Below are 22,322 nucleotides of genomic sequence, written 5' to 3' on the forward strand. Positions count from 1 at the left end.
AATGACATATCAGATAAAGGGTTCAGATCCAAAATCTATAAAGAACTTATCAAACTCAACACCCAAAAAAAAAATTATCCAGTGAAGAAATGGGCAAAAGACATGAATAGACACTTCTCTGAAGAAGACATCCAGATGGCCAACCAAGACATGAAAAAATGCTCAACATCACTCATCATCAGGGAAATACAAATCAAAACCACAATGAGATACCACCTCACACCTGTCAGAATGGCTGACATTAACAACTCAGGCAACAACAGATGTTGGTGAGGATGCGGAGAAAGAGGATCTCTTTTGCACTGCTGGTGAGAATGCAAACTGGTGCAGTCACTCTGGAAAAGAGTATGGAGGTTCCTCAGCAAATTAAAAATAGAACTACGACCAGCAATTGCACTTACGACCCAGCAATTGCACTTCTAGGTATTTATCCAAGGGATACAGGTGTGCTGTTTCAAAGAGGCACATGTTTATAGCAGCACTATGAACAATAGCCAAAGTATGGAAAGAGCCCAAATGTCCACTGATGGATGAATGGATAAAGAAGAGGTGGTATATATATACAATGGAGTAATACTCGGCAATCAAAATGAATGAAATCTTGCCATTTGCAACTACGTGGATGGAACTGGAGGGTATTATGCTAAGCGAAATTGGTCAGTCAGAGAAAGACAAACATCTTTCATATGAGGACTTTAAGAGACAAAAGAGACGAACATAAGGGAAGGGAAACAAAAATAATATAAAAACAGGGAGGGGGACAAAACAGAAGAGACTAATAAATATGGAGAAAAAACTGAGGGTTGCTGGAGGGATTGTGGGAGGGGGGATGGGCTAAATGGGTAAGTGGCATTAAGGAAGCTACTCCTGAAATCATTGTTTCACTATATGCTAACTAATTTGGATGTAAATTTAAAAAAATGAAAATAAAATTAAACAAAAATTCATGTCATGTGACATGTGACATGACAGAATTTCTGAGACTTCAGTTTCTAGTGGTGGAATCGATTTTCTTCTTAGAAGCTGCTGTAGGGAGCTAGCTGTAGTGCATGCCAACACACTGTGGAAGAAAAAAACAGTGCTCCATTATCATGAAGAATAAATAGTTGGATAAAAAAACTCCCTTGCAAGGACTTGAACAAAAGTCTATACAAAGACCTGGCACCCATTTGAGCACAACTTAGGAGGTCTTTGAATCTAAGACAGATAATGTAATCAAAACATTTTCCAGGGTGCCTGGGTGGCTCAGTATGTTAAGCATCTGACTCTTAATTTCAGCTCAGAGCATGATCACAGGGTTGGTGGATTTGAGCCCTTGGTGGGGTCTGCCCTGGCAGTGAGTATCCTGCTTAGGATTCTCCTTTTCCCTCTCTCTCTCTCCCTCCTCTGCTCTCTCTGTTTCTGAAAAATAAGTAAACATTAAAAAGACACAAAAAGCCTTTTCCTAAAATATCAAAGCTAATCCATTAGAATTAATCAAATGTTGGGGCGCCTGGGTGGCTCAGTCTGTTAAGCATTCAACTTCAGCTCAGTTCGTGAGCTCGCAGTTCCTGAGTTTGAGCCCCGCATTGGTCTCTCTGCTGACAGCTCAGAGCCTGGAGTCTGCTTTGGATCCTGTGTCTCTGTCCCTCCCCCCCCCCCCCCCCCCGCTCTGCCTCTCTCTCTCTGTCAAAAATAAATAAACATTAAATAGCAAAAAATTAAAAGAAAAAAATTAATCAAACATTATCCATTGAGACATTACAGTTCTTCAAATATTGCCCTCTTCTCTTTCTTGCTTATTATGTATTATTTCCCAGAATGTAAATCAACCAATACATTTTCAGTAAAAATAAAATCCATTTAAAAAGATAAATCAGTAGTAAAATCTGAATGAAAATGCTGTTGTTTCATATATCCATCCGTGCATGAAGCTAACCATAATATAGGGCCACAGTGCATCTAAACCTGTTCCAGTGCTCTCTTGAGGGCATTTACCCAAGTTCTACACTTACATTGTAGTTCAGAGTTACTCAAATTGGTGTCTATGGACCATCTGCCACAAAATGTCGAGGATGCTAATGCAAAGGGTTGATTCTTGAGCCTGTCCTTCAGACCTACTGAGTTAGAATTTTACAGAGCATATCTTTAGTCAGTTTTAGTTCTGGAAATTACACTCACTGGAGAAGAAGAAGCAATTCTTATCTTCAAGATAGTGAAGTTGAACATAAGTCCTTGACATAGCTGAAGACTTTTTTGCAGATTACTGTGTTAATTTATTCAATAATCATATATTGAGTGCCCACTATGAACCAGGCAAAAAGAATAAAGAGATGAATGTGAAACCTATACTCTAAGAGTGAGTAGTTCATTTGGGGAAAGACAGATGAATAAACACATAATTGTAATACAATGGGATAATCTTAAACTGGAGGTATATTTACCATTATGCAGGGGAGAAGAGGGAGTGACTTATTGCTTGGTGAGGTTGGGAAAGGCTTAACCACTGGAAGACCAAGGAAGGATTTGTTCACCAGAAGCTATGGAGAAGTTGTGCTGAGCAGAGAATTAGAATAAGGATGAGATTTAACTGTAGTAGGCAAATAATAAGAATAAGAAATGGTTACCTTGTTAGGGAAAATCTCTATTCTCAATTAGAATTTTTTTTTGACATAGTGAACTGTGATAATTATTTTTTTAAAAATCATGATTGTAGGGAATAAAATACACTACTATATCTCTTTTTAAATTGAGATATAATTGACATAACATTATATTCATTTCAGATGTACAACATAATGATTTGATATTTGTATATATTGTGAAACAATCACAATAAGTCTAGTTAACATCCATCACCTCACATAGTTACAATTTTTTTCTGGTGATGAGAACTTTTAATATTTACTCTCTTAGAAACTTTCAAATATACAATACAGTATTTTAACCTGTACTTGCTGTGCTGTACATTATATCCCCAGGACTTTGTACCTTTTGATCCCCTTCACCAATTTTCCATACCCCTACCTTCTGCCTCTGACAAACACCAATCAGTTCTCTGTATTTATGAGTTTTGATGCTGTTATTGTTGTTTTTGTTCTGTTTTGTTTTGTTTTTAAGATTCCACATATAAGTGAGCATGCTACTCTAAAATTTTTAAGCAAAGTTGCAAAATACTGATGAAAATATTATTTAGAGATTGTTCTAGGGGTTTTGGGGAAAAAAGGCTAACTTAGAAATAAGAGACTTAGAGGTAAACAAAAAGTACTTTAATACCAGGAATAGAGAGAGGAGGACCTGATCTAAGTGAGGAGCTGTCTGCAAGAAAACAAGGGGTTAGTGGGGTGCCTGGGTGGCTCATTTGGTTAAGTGTCCGACTTCAGCTCAGGTCATGATCTCGCAGTTTGTGAGTTCAAGCCCTGCATTGGGCTCTGTGCTCACAGCTCAGAGCCTGGAGTCTGCTTCAGATTCTGTGTCTGCCCCTTCCCTGCTCATGCTCTGTGTCTCTCTGTCTCTCAATAATAAATAAATGTTAAAAAAAAAAAGAAAAAAGAAAACAAGGGGTTAAGCCAAAGTGACATTTTGGAGCAAGAAACATTGGCATTTTATGGACCTATTCTGACCTAAAACTCATCCATGAAATTATCCATTTTTCTATATTCTTAGCTTGGGATTCAATCATCATTTTTAAAAGTGTCATTTGATCCCTTTTTGTGTGTTTTGGTTGTGACAAACACATAATTCTTCCCTGATATAGTGATTTATGTAAATAGTATAATTTTATTAATACTTCCCCGGTATACAGCCTACATGGAAATATACTACCATTAAACTGTTGATAATACCATAATGGATTTAGGAAAATGTATTCTACTGGCAATTATTTTGTGTCCTGTAGCTTCATTAAGTTCTTCATCTAGATTTCAGGAAGAGCTATGTGCCGCATTAATGGTCTATTGCCTCATAACAAGAGTTTTGAAATGAAGGATGAAATTACCAAGGAGCCATCTATATGAATGATGGGAAAAGTGAGATAATGAAAACATAGTGTGGGAGCCTCCTTGACAACATGTATCAGTTGAGGATGTGCAAATTAATTTAAGCATTAAATGTTTGGAACTCAAATCTTTCATAGAGAATTTCTTTTTCAGTTAGCATCAGTAGAATAAAAGTAACCTGGTGTTCTTAAAGAGATACTACATTAGAATGATAATATTTTTGATATAGAAGTGAACTGCACAGATGTTAAATTCTTTAGAGATTTTAGAATAGTGAACAGCAAACCTGCAGGTCAAAGGTGGCCACTGCTTGTTTTTATAAATATAGTTTTACTGGAACACAGTCACCTTCATTCATTCATATATGTAACAGCAGCATTGAATAGTTTTTTTTTTTAAGGTTATTTATTTTAAGAGACAGAGAGTGAGCAGGGAGGGGCAGAGAGAGAGGGAGAGAGAAAATATCAAGCAGGCTCTGTGCTGAGCCTGAGGTGGGGCTTGAACTCACAAACCATGAAACCAAGACTGGAGCCAAAATCAAAGAGTCTGATGCTTAACTAACTGAGCCATCCAGGTGCCCTCAACATTGAATAGTTTAAAAAGAGCCTTTAAAGACTAAAATATTTGTAACTTACCCATAAAGACTAAAATATTTGTAACTTATCCTTTTCCCAGCCCCTGCTTGAGAAATAAAAAGCTTGCTGGCCTCTTCTCTAGAAAGAATAATAATTATAATATTAAGGGAGCACTGAGGAGGTCATTCTATTCTAGCAGACTTGAAGCTCTGTTTTCGCTTCTCCCTACTCCTGGATAGGAAGTTAGAAATTTATCCTTCCCTAGTGTCCTCCCTTCCTGTAGACATTAGGATTGGGCCACATGTTATTAAATTAGCTTCCTGACCTTAACTCCTTTCTACCATTCTTACCTTCTACACTGAGACACACTGGCCCTCTTACTATTCCTCAAGAATGCCATGTTCCAATTCATTTCAGATTTTTCAAAAGCCTCGAACACTCTTCCATTGTCTTCACATGGATGGTTCCTTCTTATCTAAAAGTTCTTCTTAAACTAAAAGTTCTCAGCTTAAGTGTCCTATGTCCAGAAGGGGGTTTTCTGACCACTCTATTTATAGTATGTCTTCCTACCCTATTACTCTCTAACTTATTACTTTCTTAATTGTTTATTACATGAGCCACCATCTGGAATCATGTAGTCTGTTTTTTTTTTTAAACTTACTTATTGTCTATTCCTGCTCTCGGCTGTCAGCTCTTACACATGAACAGTGTTTGGCACATAAAAGGCCTCAGTATTCATTGATGGTGTTTGTTGAAATACTCTGCTGAGATAAAGTTGACACTGTAATTCAGAGGTAGTGATAGAGGCTGGATCTAGATTCAGAAAGTTATTTATACTTATGCAAATTAATGTGTGCAAAGGTTCATAATTTCACAGACACTTAAGGCCTAATTTTACTTACAAAATACCCCAGGGAGCTTCAACAAGCTTCCGACTGTAAATGACGGTGTTATATGGTTTTGTGTAATTCTGAATATTCTATTTTATAAGCAACTATCCTATACTTTGTTCAGCTCCAAATTCTTACCTGATGCCTGAATTATTTTAGTAGCCATTTTTAGACATGTCAATTTTCAGCCATACCATTAACCTGGGAGTGAAAATGGTTATATAAGTGAACAGCTTCCTTGATTATGACTAACTTTATGTACTGGTCTCATCATTTGTATATGCAAGAATATACATGCTGGAAGTCCTAGTGAAACCTAAACTACCTCCTTTTTAATCAGTGTTGTCCTTATTGGATTTCAAAGTAACTCTCCCTGGAACAGAAAACTCCGTTACATTTGCTGCTTTAATTTTCAGACCAACTTCTATCTACTGTGACACACTGTTCTCATTAGCTAAGCAAATTAGGTTACAAGATCTAGGTGGGCAACACTTAGTGTCAAAGAAACAGCTATTTGACTCCAATTAAAGAGTTATGGCTTGGTAAAGCTCTACTGCTTTCATAAATTGATGAGGTAGTTTTGGATATTGTCAAAGTTGTTAGTGTGGCCGAACAGTTGTGTTATACCAGAGAATCAACAAAGAAAAAAATGTATGCCAGCAAACTTTCCTTACTTGAGATGATTGAAATGGAGTGCAGGTTACAAAGTAAGGATTCTAGCAAATTTGAACTTTGCCAGTGTTCAACGTGCTCAATTCAGGATAAAATGGTGTTGTTTATGTAGTGTTGTTGACTTATGAGACATCTGGGGCTGTGTGCACTTAAATGCATGACCTGAGTCACTCTTTAATTAGTAAGAAGCTGAAGTACTATTTAGTAAATTACTCCTACAGTGCATTAAATCTTCTCCTCTCTGAAAGAAAAAAAAAAACCAAACTTTGCATGCTTGTTTACTTTATTTATCCCTAACTTATAATCAGAGTTAATTTGAACAATGAAAAATCTGGCATAATGAACTCACAAGTGTAGGTAGTGTGCTATATGATGGGCAAGGCTTTTGGTAACACCACAAGGGTCTCTGGCCCAATGAATGGAGATTGATAGTAATTCTTGCTACAAGTAAAAAACAGCACATTATTGTGTTTAAAACTGAAATTATGATATTTTTCTCTGACTGGCATTAACTAGATTTACATTGCTGTCTATATAGTTCAGCTCAGTTTACATGTCCCCTAGTGCCAGATTTGTGACACCACTTTTAGCCCATACTTCAGTTGTTCGGATTGTATGGTTTTAACTGGAGATTTCTGTTAAGATGCTCCTCCCAATATTGCAAAGTCTCTTTTTTAGGGGTTGAATTGTGTCCTCTCCATAATTCATATGTGGAAGCCATAATCCTCTGCGTGACCATCTTTAGAGATTGGGCCGTTAAGTAGGTAATTGAGTTTAAATGAAGTCATAAGGTTGGAACTGTAACTTGATAGAACTGGTATCCTTAGAAGAGGAGAAAATATCAGAGATTATCTCTCTGTCTCTCTCTTTGGGCATGCACAGAGAAGAGGCCATGTGAGGATACAATGAGAAGATGGCTGTCCATAAACCAAAAAGAGAGATGTGTCCAAAAACCAATGTTGTTAGCAGCTTGATCTGGGACTTGTAGCTTCCAGAGTTGTAAGAAAATAAATTTCTATTGTTTAAGCCACCTACTGTATGGTACTTTGTCATGATATCCTAGGAGACTACAGGCTATTTATTTTAAGAAGACGGGGGCTTATACTCTTGTAAGTGGCTAATCAGTGATGCTGTAGAGCACTACACAGGAGAAATCATAGTGTAACCCTTGAGAAATTCAAACCACCATTGAAACTTCTGAAAAGCAATACCAACAACTATGAATAAATGCACATTGGAGCCCCATCCTGAAACCTCCCACCATTGGTCTGGGTTTGGCAAAATATTACCTGTTTTAGGCCACACTCAATATTGTTTAGGTAATAAAGTACCCGAAGGATTTGATTACAACCTGAGGATTTAACAGCTAATATTAGAAAGAGGTCCCACGATAATGCCTTAATGAACTTTCAGTACAATTCAAACTAATTTGTAAAGATAAAGGGTATTCTACAGAGAAATAAAATATTGAGGCAGGATTTTTCGCAAGTGCCTTGTAGGAGGTCAGTTTGGGGAAAGAATGGTCACAGGTTAGAGATAACATTTTTGGATGAAAGATAGTTGGGGTGTGTGCTGTGGGGTCCCAAAATAGCTATTCAATTCCAAGTTAATTCCACTAATGATCTTATGCTCCCTATTGAAGAGGACTTGCAATTTGGGATGCTTAGCATTTTTTCATTAACACCTTCTTAGATTTTTTTTTCCTCTCAAATTGATTATGTTGTAGGTGAAAATCTCTAGCTCTTAGAAAAGTCGTTAAAAGTGAGTAGGGGAACTCCTTTTCCCTAAACACATTCTCTTTCATTGAAGGCCTTTCAATGTTTTTAAAAACTAGGTTGACTTCCCCACTAACTTGTGTTGCCAGCCCTACCTCAGTGGTCTTACTAATGTGAGACCCTGGAGAGTCAAGGTAGATTATGTAGTGCCTTGTAAGTGAGGGTGATGAGTTGGGATTTTTTTCTGTCTGTAGTGACAAAACAGTTCAGTGACATTATTTGGTTGATATTTGAAGTTACTATATGGAAGAGTTTGTAGCAGGTGGAGAGGGAAAGCTGAGATAGCAATTATGCTGCTGTGATAGAAAAGGTAAGGACTCATGGTGCTTGGATAAAGGTGGCAGTAGTGAACATGGAAAACAGTGGGTGGATAAGAGTAACATTCTGGAAGTAGAGCCAATAGAAGTTGCTGACGAGGTGAGTGATGGTGATAAAAGAGAAAAGGCAGAATGAGGATGATGTCTGTATCTGGGGCTTCAGTAATTGGGTAGTAGTTTCATGACCAGGAATGGAAAATGCTGTGTGGAGCAGGATTTCAGGGGAAAATAAAGAATTCTGCTGTGGACATGTTCATTTTAAGATTCCTGTTAAATATCCAGGTTAGATACTTAGACGTGCTAGCATGGAGCTCAACAAAATGGTCCAGGTTAGAGATACAAATTTGGAAGTCATACATTTAAATGACATATATCCTAGGCATGATATACATTGTCATTTAAGTCATGGGAATGGATGAAATCACCTGGAGTAAAGGAAATAGGCTGATGTAAAAATGATTAATCTATGACCCTTGCTCTCAAAGAATGTAGGTGAGAATTTTCATCTATAATTTAAATTGTATGCCTATATCATCTATATTTCAGTATGTTAGTCCTGTATAGAAATCAAAATATTACCTGCCTTCCTCACCCACTGTTTCTAAGCTTCATGTTTGGTGTTCCAACCACAGATAATTTATTCCTTGGTAAAGTATTTGAATCCATTGCCAAAACTTGGCATTCTTTCTACTTTTCTTGTCTAAATTGACTCAACCTTGAATTCACAACGATGGTTAAACTTTTGTTCTCTCAGTGAGAAGAACCACAACCATTACTTCATGAAACTTTTTACTGCACATCTCCTAAATATGCAAAAATATCTAATACTCAAGAATGATGGACTCTCTAGAAGAAAGAAGTCCAGAATCAACATGACATATTCGTACTTGCTCTTCCACCTCTGCAGATATTTGCAGGCATCTGCTCAAATAATGGACATTCTCATCTTGCTTGATTTGTTAATGAAAAAAGTGAGTTCACTTGACAATGAAAATAGCGACAGTGGGAGAAATAGCAAGGTAGGAAAAACATTTTTTAATTCTTAAGAGATGAGAGAAAGCGTCTCATTTAAAAAACAAAATGTGGGGCGCCTGGGTGGCGCAGTCGGTTAAGCGTCCGACTTCAGCCAGGTCACGATCTCGCGGTCCGTGAGTTCGAGCCCCGCATCGGGCTCTGGGCTGATGGCTCAGAGCCTGGAGCCTGTTTCCGATTCTGTGTCTCCCTCTCTCTCTGCTCCTCCCCCGTTCATGCTCTGTCTCTCTCTGTCCCAAAAATAAATAAACGTTGAAAAAAAAAATAAAAAACAAAATGTACTATGTGGCATAAGATTTCCAACTTTACCTGTAAGGTTTCATGTCCATTCACAAAGAATGCCTTCCCCAGTTGTTTCTTTTGTTGAGTTTTATAGTCTCACTATTTAACATTTTACAGCTTGAGCTAGATAAAGGAAAAGTGATATTTTTTATCAACTTGAATGAGACCAAAGCTGTTTTTTAATTTTTATTATTACTTTTTTAGTTTAATTTTACTTTTTTTATTTACATCCAAGTTAGTTAGCATATAGTGCAACAATGATTTTAGGAGTAGATTCCTTAATGCCCCTTACCCATTTAGCCCATCCCCCCTCCCACAACCCCTCCAGTAACCCTCTGTATGCTCTCCATATTTATGAACCTCTTCTGTTTTGTCCCCCTTCCTGTTTTTATATTATTTTGTTTCCTTTCCTTGTGTTCATCTGTTCTGTGACTTAAAGTCCTCATATGAGTGAAGTCATGATTTTTGTCTTTCTCTGACTAATTTCGCTTAGCATAATACCCTCTAGTTGCATCCATGTAGTTGCAAGTGGTAAGATTTCATTCTTTTTGGTTGCCCAGTAATATTCCATTGTGTGTATATGTGTACATATATATCTCACATCTTCTTTATCCATTCATCCATCGTGGGACATTTGGTCTCTCCTTCCATACTTTGGCTATTGTTCATAGGGCTGCTATAAACATTGGGGTGCATGTGCCCCTTGGAAACAGCATACCTATATCCCTTGGATAAAAACTAGAAGTGCAATTGCTGGGTCGTAGGGTAGTTCTATTTTTAATTTGCTGAGGAACCTCCATACTGTTTTCCAGAGTGACTGCACCAGTTTGCATTCCCACCAGCAGTGCAAAAGAGATCCTCTTTCTCCACCTCCTCGACAACATCTGTTGTTGCCTGAGTTGTTAATGTTAGCCCTTCTGACAGGTGTGAGGTGGTATCTCATTGTGGTTTTGATTTGTATTTCCCTGTGATGAGTGATGTTGAGCATTTTTTCATGTCTTGGTTGGCCATCTGGATGTCTTCTTCGGAGAAGTGTCTATTCATGTCTTTTGCCCATTTCTTCACTGGGTTATTTGTTTTTTTGGGCATTGAGTTTGATAAGTTCTTTATAGATTTTGGATCTGAACCCTTTATCTGATATGTCATTTGCTAATATCTTCTCCAATTCTGTCGGCTGCCTTTTAGTTTGGCTGATTGTTTCCTTTGCTGTGCAGAAGCTTTATTTTGATGAGGTCCCAATAGTTAATTTTTGCTTTTGTTTCCCTTGCCTCTGGAGACATGTTGAGTAAGAAATTGCTGCGGCCAAGATCAAAGAGGTTTTTGCCTACTTTCTCCTTGAGAATTTTGATGGCTTCCTATCTTACATTTAGGTCTTTCATCCATTTGAGTTTATTTTTGTGTATGGTTGTAAGAAAGTGGTCCAGGTTCATTCTTCTGCATGTCGCTGTCCAGTTTTCCCAGCACCACTTGCTGAAGACACTGTCTTTATTCCATTGGATATTCTTTCCTGCTTTGTCAAAGATTAGTTGGCTATACGTTTGTGGGTCCATTTCTGGGTTCTCTATTCTGTTGCATTGATCTGAGTTGTCTGTTTTTGTGCCAGTACCATACTGTCTTGATGATTACAACCTTGTAATACAGCTTGAAGTCTGGGATTGTGATACCTCCTGCTTTGTTTTTCTTTTTCAAGATTGCTTTGTCTATTCAGGGGCTTTTCTAGTTTCATACAGATTTTAGGATTGTGTTTTTTAGTTCTGTGAAGAATGCTGGTGTTATTTTGATAGGAATTGCATTGAATATGTAGACTGCTTTGGGTAGTATCGACATTTTAACAACATATGTTCATCCTATCCAGGAACATGGAATCTTTGTTCCGTTTTTTTGTGTCTTCTTCAGTTTCTTTCATAAGCTTTCTATAGTTTTCAGTGTACAGATTTTTCACCTCTGGTTAGATTCATTCCTAGGTATTTTATGGTTATTGGTGCAATTGTAAATGGGATCGATTCCTTGATTTCTCTTTCTGTTGCTTTATTGTTGGTGTATAGGAATGCAACTGATTACTGTGCATTGATTTTATATCCTGCTACTTTGCTGAATTTATGAATCAGTTCTAGCAGTTTTTTGGTGGAATCTTTTGGGTTTTCCATATAGAGTTTCATGTCATCTGCAAAGAGTGAAACTTTGGCCTCCTGGTTGATTTGGATTCCCTTTATTTCTTTCTGTTGTCTGATTGCAGAGGCTAAGACTTCCAATAGTATGTTGAATAACAGTGGTGAGAGTGGACATCCCTGTCTTGTTTCTGACCTTAGGGGGAAAGCTCTCAGATTTTCCCCATTGAAGATGATATTAGCATTGGGTCTTTTGTATAGGGCTTTTATGGTCTCGAGGTATGATCCTTCTGTCCCTACTTTCTTGAGGGTTTTTATCAAGAAAGGATGCTGTATTTTGTCAAATGCTTTCTCTGCATCTATTGAGAGGATCATGTGGTTCTTGTCTTTTATTTCGTTGATGTGATGAATCACATTGATTGTTTTGTGGATATTGAACCAGTCCTGTATCTCAGGTATAAATCCCACTTGGTCGTGGTGAATAATTTTTTTAATGTATTGTTGGATCGGTTGGCAAAAATCTTGTTGAGGATTTTTGCATCCATGTTCATGAGGGAAACTGGTCTATAGTTCTCCTTTTTAGTGGGGTCTCTGTCTAGTTTTGGAATGAGGGTAATGCTGGCTTCATAGAAAGAATTTGGAAGTTTTCCTTCCATTTCTATTTTTTGGAACAGTTTGAAGAGAATAGGTGTTAACTCTTCCTTAAATGTTTGGTAGAATTCCCCTGGAAAGCTGTATGACCCTGGGCTCTTGTTTTTTGGGAGATTTTTGATTGATTACTAATTCGATTTCTTTACTGGTTATGGGTCTGTTCAAATATTCTATTTCTTCCTGTTTCAGTTTTGGTAGTGTATATGTTTCTAGGAATTTTGTCCATTTCTTCCAGATTGCCCATTTACTGGCATATAATTGCTCATAATATTCTCTTATTATTGTTTTTATTTCTGCTCTGTTGGTTTTGACTCTCCTCTTACATTTTTTATTTTATTTATATCGGTCCTTTCCTTTTTCTTTGTGACCTGTCTAGTGGTTTATCAATTTTGTTAATTCTTTCAAAGAACCAGCTTCTGGTTTCATTGATGTGTTCTACTGTTTTTCTTTTGTTGTTGTTGTTTTTGGTTTCGATAGCATTAATTTCTGCTCTAATCTTTATTATTTCCTGTCTTCTGCTGGTTTTAGGTTTTATTTGCTGTTCTTTTTCCAGCTCTTTAAGGTGTAAGGTTAGGTTGTGTATCTGAGATCTTTCTTCCTACTTTAGGAAGGCCTGGATTGCTATATACTTTCCTCTTATGGTCTTTCCTGCATCCCAGATGTTTTGGGTTTTGGTGTTATCATTTTCTTGATTTCCATGAACTTTTTAATTTTCTCTTTAACTTTTTGCTTAGCCCATTCATTCTTTAGTAGGATGTTCTTGCATCTTCAAGTATTTGTTACCTTTCCAAATTTTTTCTTGTGGTTGGTTTTGATTTTCGTAGTGTTGTGGTCTGAAAATATGCACAGTATGATTTCGATCTTCTTGTATTTGTTGAGGGCTGATTTGTGTCCCAGCATGTGTTCTATTCTGGACAACGTTCCATGTGCACTGGAGAGGAATGTATATCCTGCTGCTTTAGGATGAAATGTTCTGAATATATCTGTTAAGTCCATCTGGTCCAGTGTGTCATTCAAAGCCATTGTTTCCTTGTTGATTTCTTGATTAGATGATCTGTCCATTGCTGTGAGCAGGGTGTTGAATGCCCTACTATTATGGTATTAGTATCAATGAATTTCTTTATGTTTGTGACTAATTGATTTATATATTTGGGTGCTTCAAAATTTGGCACATAAATGTTTACAATTGTTAGGTTTTCTTGGTTGATAGACCTCTTGATTATGATATAATGCCCTTCTGCATCCCTTGATACAGTCTTTATTTTAATGTCTAGATTGTCTGATATAAGTATGGCTACTCTGGCTTTCTTTTGTTGACCATTAGCATGATAGATGTTTCTCCATCCCCTTACTTTCAATCTGAAGGTGTCTTTAGGTCTAAAGTGGGTGTCTTGTAAACAGCATATAGATGGATCTTGTTTTCTTATTCATTCTGTTACCCTGTGTCTTTTTATTGGAGCATTTAGTCCATTCACATTTAGAGTGAGTACTAAAAGATATGAATTTATCGTCATTATGTGGCTTGTAGAGTTGGAGTTTCTGGTGATGTTCTCTGGTCCTTTCTAGTCTTTGTTGCTTTTGGTATTTATTTATTTATTTATTTATTCATTCATTCATTCATTCATTCATTCATTCATTTATCTATCTATCATGTTTTTTCGCCTCAGAGTTCCCCTTAAAATTTCTTGCGGGGCTGGTTTATTGGTCCCAAACTTCTTTCATTTTTGTTTATCTGGGAAACCTTTTATCTTTACTGTTTTGAATGATAACTTTGCTGGATAAAGAATTCTTGGCTGCATATTTTTCTGATTCAGCACACTGAATATATCCTGCCACTCCTTTCTGGCCTGCCATGTTTCTATGGATAGGTCTGTTGCAAATCTGATCTCTCTTCCCTTGTAGATTAAGGATTTTTTTTCCCTTGCTGCTTTCATGATTCTTTCCTTGCCTGAGTATTTTGTGAATTTGACTATGGTATGCCTTGTTGATGGTCGGTTTTTGTTGAATCTAATGGGAGTCCTCTGTGCTTCCTGGATTTTGAGGTCTGTGTCTTTCCCCAGGTTAGGAAAGTTTTCTGCTATGATTTGCTCACATAACCCTTCTACCCCTATTTGTCTCTCTTCCTTTTCTGTGACCCCTATGATTCTGATGTTGTTCCTTTTTAATGAGCCATTGATTTCTCATGCTCTTTTGTCTTAAACTCCCTCTTTTTTTCTGCTTAATTATTCTCCAGAAGTTTGTCCTCTATATCGCTGATTTTTGTTCTGCCTCATCTATCCTTGCTCCCATGGCATCTTTTCGAGATTGTAGCTCAGTTGCTATATTTTTTATTTCATCCTGGCTAGCTTTTACTTCTTTTATCTCCACAGAAAGGGACTGTAATCTCTTTTTGACTCCATAGTATTCTTATTATTGTGATTCTAAAATCTGGTTCAGACATCTTGTTTGTATCTGTGTTGGTTAAGTCCCTGCCTGTTGTTTCTTCCTGCTATGTCTTTTGGGTTGAATTCCTTCATTTTGTCATTTTGAAGGGAGAAAAGGAATTAATGAGGTAAAAAATATTAAAGTTAAAAATATTAAAATTAAAAAAATATTAAAATAAAAAATTAAAAATAAACACACATACAGAAAAAAATGAAATAAATGATGCTAGATCCTAGGTGTGTTTTTGTCTGGGTGTTGAAATGGGCTTGATAGATTAGAGAAAAAAGGTAAAGAAAAAAAAGGAAATTGTTTAAAAATTTGAAAAAATGAATACACTGAAGTAGACTAAAATGAAATGATGGAAGTAAAGTAGAATTTGAAAAAACTTACACAAATGTAAAAAATATATTAGAAAAAATTAAAGGAAAATATTTTTAGTAAAAATTGAAAATAAAAATGAATTTTTTCTCTTTCTGTATTCAAGAAAAAGAAAAGAAATGAGAAAGGAAAAAAGAAAAGAAAAAATAAAGAAAATTGAATAGATTCACAGGTGAACAGACTGAAATACGACCGAAATTAACTCGTTTTCCCCTCGAAGTCAAACTATGAAGCGCTTTATAGTACATGAATTAAGCAGGTGGAGAGACTTGTGTTCCTGAAGAGTGAGGTAGGCCCAGTTGGGCGGGGCTTAGTGTAACATCTACATTCTCCACTAGATGGCGCTGCTTAGTTTACTGGGACGGATTGTTGTGGAGCTTGTAGGTATGTGTGCGCATGCGTGGGAGTCGTGAAAATGGCATTATCCACCTATCCAGTTTCTGTTCAGAACAGAGTCTCGGAACTGTCTTCTCCCCGATCAGTAATCGCGCACCAGTCCTTTGTTTTCGGCTTCCTTCCAATCCCCGCTTTTACACTGTGACCAAGCCGCAGGCAGAACCTCTCTCCTGAGTTTTATCTCAGATGCGGCTGTTTTTCCTTACCCCTAATTTCTGAAGGACTGTGGCTTTTACCCATTCTCCCACTCTATGGGAGGGTCTCACCAAACAATGGCCAGGCGCCAGCTGCACCCAGGCATGTTCGCGGGGCCGTGGTGCTACCGATGCCCAGAGTCTGTGGCTGGGTGCCAGCCTGCCCCAGAAAAAGTTCATGCAATCGTGTAGCAGCAGCAGCGTTTCAGGGATTATGGAAAATCACAACACACATCTGGCACTAGGCTTCACCCCCAGCGACCTTGTTCCAGCACTGGAGAATGTGGTTGTTCTCCCGGGTCCACTGGGCATTTGCCTTTGGGAGGGAGTCACACAGCCTCTACCAGGTGTCTTCCCAGCAAGGGAACTGGCTCTCCCCGTGTGGCCCAAAGACCTCCAGACTTCACTCTGTTCTTGGGAGTTCACCCTTCTCACCAGAGCACCACCAGGTATTGAGCTGCAGAGTTTCAGACTCTGCACTCCCCCTGTTTATAGTCTTAATGGAATTTAAACTCTTTCCTTTCTCCTTTCTCCCCTTTTAGTTCAGTCCCTGCAGCTATTTCCACTTTTCCACTTTATCTCCAGCTGCTTTTGAGGAGGGGTTCTCTTCCTGTATTCTTCCCCACCCCCGTCTCCATCCTCTCTCTGCACACAAAAATGGCTCTTTGCTCTCCATGGCACTCTCTCTCCCAGTTCACCTCTCCCTGCCATGTACCTGCTGAATTCTGTGGTTCAGTTTGTGCAGATTGTTGTGTTAATCCTCAGATCAGTCTTCTAGTTGTGCAGGATGGTTTAGTGTTGGTCTGGTTGTATTTCATGGACGTGAGACAAAAAAAACTTCCATGCTGTTCTGCCATCATGGGTCCTCCCCTCCAAAGCTGTTTTTTTTTTTTTTTAACAGGGGAGAGTAATAGCAAATAGGGTACTTATGCTGCTATTTCTCCTTGCCACCCCCTGAACCTCCCAAAGCATCAAGCAAATGCTGTGTCCCAGTGAAGCCTACAGGGCATGGGTGGCCACATTCCATCCAAACAAGGCAGAAGAAAAGCTTAAGAATAGCAGTGTCAGAAGGAACTCCTTGGGACAACTTTGTTATTTCTGAATCTGGTCATTAATAGGGGAAAAAAACCCACATAATTCAAATAACAGAGATCATTTATATCTGATACTGGCTTTTTGTCCCAGAAAGTATATCTAAAATTTCAGTTCAAACTCTCAGGAAAAAGAAAGCTAGTTCTAGCTAACAGTTTCCTCCTATGATCTCACCCCCAAGTCTATGAAATTGTCCAAATATCAGTGATAGAATCTGCTTTGCTAATAGGAAAATGCCCTCTTGCTGAAATTAAGGATGGCCATTGAAATACATTGGTAGATCTACTCTCATGCTGTTTTGTTTTCAGAATTTACTTAGTATTTTCCTGATGTAAACACACATTTCTCTTCAGACCTTGACTTTTGATATTGATGCTCCTTTGAGAAGACTGTCAAAGTGGTTTCTAGGCCACTTGAGTCCTGGATCACCACCCCAATTCCATTCAGACAGAATGCTACAGCAGTCACATAATCATAATTTATGACCACCAATGTCCTTGTCTAGACAGTAACACTTAACTTCTAATCCCACTACGAACTTCCTGGAGTCACAAACTATCTATAAGTGAATGAACTTAAAAACATAACTGAATACCATCTTACTCTCTGTTCAAGATAATCAGTTAGGAAAGGCTTTGAAATGCAAATGGGTGCACAGTTAAAAAAATTTCCCCTCCTTCATTCTATACAGTATGTCAGTTGTTAGCTTTTAGATATATTGAAAGTCCCTTTATTCATTAGAGAAAAGTTAATTTTTATTCTATTATTTAAGAAGGATTTTGTTTCCCTTGTGAACATGGGGATAAAAGAATCATTAACAAAGGGACAAAATATTTCGGTTCCAACTCTAATAATGGTGCATGAGTTGATAAAGTAGAATATTACAGGAAAACACTAGGGGCCTTTTCCTCCACTGTCATGTTGCCCAATCATGTCTTGCAGTGACTGCACAAGGTTTGTTTCAAATCCTTGTATCTTAATGCGATTTCCTTTATCTAGAAGAAACAAATGAAAACAATAAACTTTAATATATATAACTTTCTAATCATCTGCTGGCAGTCTTTCATTGCCAGCTACCCTATTTGTGAGTAGAACCTGGTAATCAAAATTTATAAACAACTCAAAGTTCAATTTCCAGGAGATTCTGTCAAATAGCTAGCAAAAGTTGCTTTGACATTCTTAATTCTTGGAGGTTTATGTCTTATACCAAAAGATTATTTGGGATTTGTTGAAATCAAATAACACTTTGTTGGAAGAGAAAGAGCAATGATATATCCATGAAATGCCCCGGGAACAGTACTTGCTGTAGTTGAATTGACATCAAGAGAAAGTCTTCTGGTAACTCAGATATCAAGGTTATGCTATTTTTGACTATTGTTACAAAAAGATTTTATGGCAGCCTTTTTGGCTTTTAAGTAATGCTCTAAGTCACACTGACTGTGTTATCCAACATGAATTCTTTCCAGGACATTTTTAATTGGTACTTTTATACCTTGTGTTGTCATAAATTTTATTTTGTTTCTGTGGCTAATATAATAATGGTGTGTAGCACTCATATTTACAAATTTACCTCACATAGGTTATTTTATTTTGGAAACTTACATGTATTATATTTGGAAAACCTACTCTCTTAATGAATTATTTTAACACACATATATCAGAAATTTCTTCATTAACCAGATTAAAATTTAGTAAACTTCAGATGAATTTATCAATACAGTTAATAAACATGACCTATATGGTTTCTATATCTCCCCTCCCCCAAATAATTAGCATTCTTTTCAAGAATATATGGAAAAGTTACCAAATTGATGATAGAATAGGCAAAGAAGTTTTAACAAATTCTTAAGAACAGATAACATGCAGAACAACATATATGAAATTAATGCAATAAAACTAGAAATGAGTTAAGATAACCCAAATCCCTCGACATTCCCCAAACCATATAAACAAAGGAGAACAAATACAATGACACATAACCTACAGAGGAAAAACAGTTGTATAAAACCCAGTTTTCACATAAGTTTGGAAATAAATGAGCGCCAGAAGATCCATTTTGGAGGCCCCTTCAGAGTGGAATATGGTGAAGATTGCATAGAAGAATGAAAAGAATAGTGGTATTTCAACATTGCACAGTAAACTATCTAAAGAATACAGTCTTTGTCAGAATGGGGAAATACAACAGGTCTAATCAGAGCACTGGCTACATGAACATCAAAATGAAGGGATTTGGCAGGTATGTGGAACCAGAGGTGAAGTCTTAGCTAAGGCACCATGTTTGGGAAAGAAGGTAAGTGAGAAGTAGAAATATCTTTCAGAGGCCTAGTGCAAGAGTGGAAGAGTCCTAAGGAGCCTGATAACATCACATAATTGGACCTCTTTCTCATCTCAATTTGTACCATTTATTTAAATCAGGTTTTATTGGAGTATAATTTACATGAAGGAAAATTCACCCAGATTACATGATGAAGTCTGATGAAATTTGACAGACATGTAGCATGTGACTACCGCCACAATGAAGATGAAGAATATTCCCACCAGCCCAAAAGTTCCCTTGCATTCCTTTGTAATCAACTTTCTTCTCACACCCCCAGCTGCTGGCAACCACTTATCTTTCTGGTCTTATAGTTTTGCCTTTTCCAGTGTATCATATAAATTGATCATAATATGTAGCCTTTTGAATGTGGCCTTTTTCACTTAGCATAATGGTTTTGAGATTTATTTGTATTGCAGCATGTATCTGTATTTTTCAAAAATTGCTGAATAGTGGTCCATTGATGGTTATACCACAACTTGTTTATCTCTTCACCAGCTGAGGGACATTGGTTATTTACAGTTTTTGATGACTATGAATAAGTTAGTAAAAATAATTACATATTTTTTTTTGGTGTGGACATGCATCTTTTTGTTTTTCAGGTAAATACCTAAGTAAGTGAGATAGTTAATTTTACACATCAACTTGATGGGCCTCAGACTGCCCAGATATTTGGTCAAACATATTTCAAGTATTTTTGTGAGGGTATTTTTAGATGAGATTAACATTTAAATTGTTAGACTGAGTAAGGCAGGGCCTCATCCAATCAGTTGAAGACTGAAGAAAACAAAATGACTGACTCTCCCATAGTGAAAGAGAATTCCTCCTGCCTGACAGCTTTTGAACTGGGACATTGGCTTTTCCTGCTTCTGTTTGTTTGTTTTTCATTGAGATATAATTGACACATTAACATTGTGTGTACATTGAGTTAATTTGATAGATGTGTGTATTGCGATGTTATTATTGCCTTACATAGATTCCTTAAGAAACATCCTCTGAGGTTGGGGAAAAATGAGACTTAGGAGAGAAAGAAATGAAACTTTACCTGTACTTTAGAGAAAAATATGATAAGATATTAATAGCTTTTGATTCTAGGTTTAGAGGTACCTGAGTTTGTTATATTACTTTCTCTATTTTCAAACTAATAAAGTAATCTCTGAGATTTCATATATAGCCATTTAATTATCAAGTTTATTGTAGAGTCATCATTGGCACCCAAACCTTAATTTCCATATCATACTGGAAAATTTTCTGACACCTGGATCTCCTAGTAAAAGTAGGAGACCCTTTGGGTCTTGCATATGGTAAACTCCCAAGTCAATGCCAAATCCACAACCTTACAAAGTTGTCCAAGACTCTAAAAGAGACCTCTACTCTCAGAGGATTCAGAGAAATACTTCCTAATGAGGATAGTCACACCCAGCTTTGAAACACTAAGCCACTAAAATTGAAGGACATTCACAGTTCCACTCACTGAGTGCATTTTTGTGACTCCTTCAATGCTCACTAACGTGTTTTTTTAAAGAGAGATCCTCATGGTGGGGAGAGGCAGAGAGAGAGAGAGAGAGAGAAAGAGAGAGAGAGAGGGAAAGAATCTTAAGCAGGCTCCATGCCCAGTGTAGAGCATGAAGCAGGGCTTAATCTCACAACTGTAAGGTCATGACTTGAGCCGAAATCAAGAGTCAGACATTTAACTGACTGAGTGACCCAGGCTCCCCAACAATGTTCTGATTTAGGTGTAACCAAGTTATAATTTATCTACTCTATCTTATGCTCTCAGCATTACCATTCCTTTTCTTGCAAACTTTCTAACATTATAGTTCTATGCCACTTAGAGGAGGAGGATGTGATTCAAGGGTAGTATCTGCTAGGTAGGCAAGGGAAGAGAAACACTTGTAGTGTTGAATGCAGGTGGAATTATTCAGGGAGAGAGAGGCAGAAGAAAGCTTCCCTACTCCTTAGTTCTTTGCTTTGAAACTTATAGGAAGTGGATGAGGATAGTTAAAATATCCTCATAGGTTTGGGACTGCTTGTTTATGACTGTTGACACTCTTTCCCACTTCCAAGTAGCCTGGTGAGAAGATCCCTGTTTGCCTAGAGATTATTCTGCTTCCACTTATCACCACTTGGAGGTAGTTTATAAGATATTCTAAGCATCCCCTTTGTCCTGGTGGGGGAATGAGGGTGTCATGAGAAATTGGAGAACTGGTGATCTGGTGGGTAAGTGGTAGATTGAAGGCAGCCCCTGGTGGGAGTTTATGGTTGAGGACAGTGATCTCAGCATACTATGCAGTTTGATACCTAGAAACAGGACTGGCCACACTTTGGTGGATACCTGCTCTGTATGGTCAGAGCTTCAGAAGGGGAAGAGATGTCTTTCTGGATGCTAGTATGCCACGAAAAACAGAATAAAGACTACGAGTCTTTTCTTGGCTGCCCTGTTTCCCAGGTCCCAAAAGGTAGAGGATTAGGGGGTATGGGAGGAGCTAAAGAGAAGGTGTGAACATTTCTCTGAAAAGTATTTTAACTTGTATTTGAATGAATATTTACTTGAAAGAGACTTTGTTAACTTGAAAGGAATTGAATTACTTTTATTTAGCAAATTTTAAAATCCCTCTCTTTACTGCACCCCTGACCAGCTCTTGTCATGGGCATAGGAATACCAAAGCAGGAGAAGATACAGAAAATAAAAGTTACAGTTTTTAGACATGGATTTATGACTTTTAAAATTTGATTTCATTATATACAATAATTTATTCTTACAAGAACACTATCTTCTATTTTTCTGGGGCATAAAACCATCAAAAAGACCCATTATTCTTTTATTCTATACTCTGTTCTGGGCACCAAGACAAAGCTGTTTCAAACCGGCAATATTCATAGTATTTTATTTAAAACTCATGCCAGGGGTACAATAATGTAATCTAGTATGTTTTTTCCCTCATATGATATTTGGTCTATAGTTTGGTGGACAGAATTTTCACATTCTTTTTTGTTTTTGTCCAGTTAGCTAACATACAGTGTAGTGTTGACTTCAGGAATAGATTCCCATGATTCATCACTTGCATACAACACCCTGTGCTCATCCCAACAAGTTCCCTCCTCAGTGCCCATCACCCATTTTCCCCACTCCCACCAACTCTTGATTTATTCTCTATATTTAAGAGTCTCTTATGGTTTGCCTCCCTCTCTGTTTGTATCTTATTTTTCCTTCCCTTCCCATATGACCTTCTGTTAAGTTTCTG

The 22,322-nt window shown here is 37.4% G+C and overlaps 1 pseudogene; it reads left to right on the forward strand.

Moving 5' to 3' along the window:
• Positions 1-6,428: 6,428 nt before the first annotated feature.
• LOC115498860 lies at positions 6,429-6,563 on the forward strand (annotated as a pseudogene).
• Positions 6,564-22,322: the final 15,759 nt, after the last annotated feature.

The sequence above is a fragment of the Lynx canadensis genome, chromosome D3 (genome assembly GCF_007474595.2).
Source record: "Lynx canadensis isolate LIC74 chromosome D3, mLynCan4.pri.v2, whole genome shotgun sequence".
Taxonomy (NCBI): domain Eukaryota; kingdom Metazoa; phylum Chordata; class Mammalia; order Carnivora; family Felidae; genus Lynx; species Lynx canadensis.